This window comes from Manis javanica, chromosome X (assembly GCF_040802235.1).
Source record: "Manis javanica isolate MJ-LG chromosome X, MJ_LKY, whole genome shotgun sequence".
In the NCBI taxonomy this organism is placed as follows: domain Eukaryota; kingdom Metazoa; phylum Chordata; class Mammalia; order Pholidota; family Manidae; genus Manis; species Manis javanica.
The window spans coordinates 124,501,830-124,505,153 of NC_133174.1; the positions used below are offsets into that span (position 1 = coordinate 124,501,830).

General features: G+C 38.4%; 1 pseudogene; it reads left to right on the forward strand.

Moving 5' to 3' along the window:
- Nucleotides 1-1,266: 1,266 nt before the first annotated feature.
- LOC108398054 (importin subunit alpha-8-like) lies at nucleotides 1,267-2,148 on the forward strand (annotated as a pseudogene).
- The last annotated feature ends 1,176 nt before the right edge of the window (nucleotides 2,149-3,324 follow it).

A 3,324-nucleotide genomic window follows, 5' to 3' on the forward strand; every position in this document is an offset into this window, starting at 1 on the left:
TCTCCAGAGTATATTCATCTTCTAGTTGCAACTTTTGAAATCCTTTAGAAACAGTTTTATTGAGGTATAATTGACAGAAAATAAACTGTACATATTAAAAGTTAATCATCTGATAATTAATACCATATGTTTATATCCATGAAATCATCACCACAACCAAGATAGTGAACATATCCATCAACCCCAAAAGTTTCCTGGTGCCCCTTTGTAGTCCTCTGCCCCAGCCCCATCCCTCAAAAACCTCTGACCTGCTTTATGTCATTATAGATGAGTTTGCATTTTCTAGGAATTTTATATAAATGGGATCATACAGTATGTAGTCATTTTTGTCTGTTTTTTTCATTCAGCATAATTATTTTGAGATTCATCCATGTTGTTGTATATAACTAAACTTCATTCCTTTTTATTGCTGAATAGTATTATGTTGTATGAATGTACCAGAATTTTTTGTTATCCATTCACCTGCATATGGACTTCTGAGTTGTTTTCAGTCTTTGGCTATTACAAATAAAGTTGCTAGAAACATCCACGAACAAATCGTTCAGTGGACATATGCTGTCATGTCTCTTGGATAAATAAATACCTAGGAGTAGAATGGCTGATCACACAGTAAGGGTATATTAAGCTTTTCAAGAATTTGCCAACATTTCTTGTCACAAGAAAAAAAATTCTGTAACTGTGTATGGTGACAGGTGTTAACAAGAATTACTGTGGTGATCATTTCACAATATGTGCAAATACTGAATCATTATCTGCACACCTAAAACTGATATAATGTGCTTTGTCAATTGTACCTCAATTTAAGAAAAGAAAAATACTGCCAAATTGTTTTCCAAAGTGTTTGTACCATTTTACATTCCCAGCAGCAGTATACAGGAGTTTTCGTTCTTCCGCATCCTAGCCAACATTTGGTAGAATCAGTCTCCTTAATGTTAGTCATTCTAATAAGTGGGCAGTGGCATCTCATTGTGGTTTTAATTTGCATTTCATTAATGACGAATGACATTGAACATCTTTTCCATGTGTTTATTTGCCATCCTGTATCTTCTTGGGTAAAGTGTTCAAATCTTTTGCATTATTTTCTAAATTGGGTTACTGGTCTTTTTATTATTGAGCTGTAAGAGTTCCATTATGTTCTATATACAGGTCCTTTTATCAGATACAAGATTTGAGATTATTTTCTCCCAATCAGTGCCTTATCTTTAGTGTCCTTTGAAAAGCAAAAATTGGCCTTCCTTGCCAGGTGACTCATGGCTTCCAGTCAATATGCCAACTTGAGAAGCCCCAGAAGAGAGGCTGAGAAGCTTTAAGATGCATCTATGAGGCGGCAACAGCAAATGGCAGTGAGCCCAAGACTCCAGAAGGCCAAGAAAGATGAGCAGGCCTTAAAGAAAAGAAATATCACCCATGCCGCCTCTGAACCACCATCCAAAGAGGTCAGCCTCACCCTGCAAGAAATAATCAATGGTGTGAATGCCTCAGATCCAGACATATGCTTCCAGACCACCCAGGCAGCCAGGAAAATGCTTTTCCGGGAAAGAACCCCTCCCCTGAAACTAATAATTGAATCAGGGTTCATTCCCAGGCTGGTGCAGTTCCTGAAGTCATCACGTCATCTCTGCCTGCAGTTCGAGGCAGCCTGGGTGCTGACCAACACTGCTTCAGGGACTGGGGAGCAGACTCGAGCTGTTGTGGAAGGGGGTGGTGTCCAGCCCTTGATGGAGCTACTGTCTTCCCTCCACATGACTGTGTGTGAACAGGCAGTGTGTGCTCTTGGCAACACTGCAGGTGATGACCCAAAGCCCAGAGACGTCATTATCTCCAGCAAAGCTGTCCCACACTTGTTGGCCTTGGTTTTGTCAACCACACAAATCACGTTTCTGAGGAACATCATGTGGAACTTGTCCAATCTGTCCCCAAACAAGAACCCTTACCCTTGTAAACAAGCGATGAAGCAGATGTTGCTTCATCCACCTCCTGTAGCACCAAGACAGTGAGGGTCTTTCAGACACCTGCTGGGCATGTCCTACCTCACCAATGGCTACAATGAGCACATCAGCCAAGTGGTTGACATGGGGTCCTGCCAAGGCTGGTTGAGTCATGACCAGCTTGGAACTCAGTGTCTTGGTAAATGTCCTCAGGTCCTGACTGTCTCTGAATGGGCCTCCAGATTAGAGTCTGGGAGTCCCATTCACTTTAGCAACCTCTATCATCCTCTCCACCTCCTGTCTTCCACAATCTGCCCTAGTTCTTCACCTAGAACAAAGCTTGCCATCTACATTTCTCTGGTCTCTGCTACTCTCGAGCCAAAGACTTTAATCTATTTTGGATAGATCTGAAATGCTAGTGCATACTATATTATCACTTACATTTTCTTAATCTGAAAACTAGAAAATCTAGTAAAGCACCAATATAAAATTGTTAATGATCTCTCAAAAAAAAGAGAAAATCTTTTAGATTTTGATTACTTAAAATTTACCAATTTATTCTCTCATGGATGTGCTTTTTGGTGTTATAACTAAAAAATCTTTGCCTCACCCAAGGCCAAAAAAGATTTTCTCCAAAGTTTTCTTTTGTAAGTTATATAATTTTAAGACTATAGTTTAGAGTAGGTCTGTGACACATCTGGAGTTAATTTTTGTATGTGGTATGAAATACAGATAAATTTTTTTGCATATAGATATTAAAATATGCCAGCACCACTTGTTGAAAATATCATCCTTTCTCCACTGAATAGGATTTGTACTTTGCCAAAATTCACTTGTCCCTATATATGTGGGTCTATTTCTGAGTCTGTACTTTGTTACATTCATCTATTTGTCTCTCCTCCAATACCGCACTCTTGATTACTATAGCTTTATTATGTGTCTTGAAATCAAGTAGTGTTAGCCTTGCAACATTGTTCTTCTTTTCATAATTGTTGTTGTATTTCCATATGAACTTTAGAATCAGCTTATTGATTTCTACAAAAAGTCTTCTGACATCTGGATTGGGGGTATGCCAACCTGTAGACCAATTTGGGGAGAATTGATATCGAAACAATATTGGGTCTTTCAATCCATGAACACAGTGTATCTCTCTATCTATTTAGGATTTCTTGGATTTCTGTCAATAATGTTTTATACTTTCCAGTGTACAGGTCTTTTGCATATTTTGCCAGATCTTCCCCCAGTATTTCATATTTTTTATTCTATTATAACAGATATTGTTTTCTCATAGAAGAAAACATAGGCAAAAATCCCTTGAATATAAACATGAGCAACTTGTTCCTGACTATATTTCCTCAGGCAAGGGCAACAAAATAAAAAATAACAAGTGAGACTA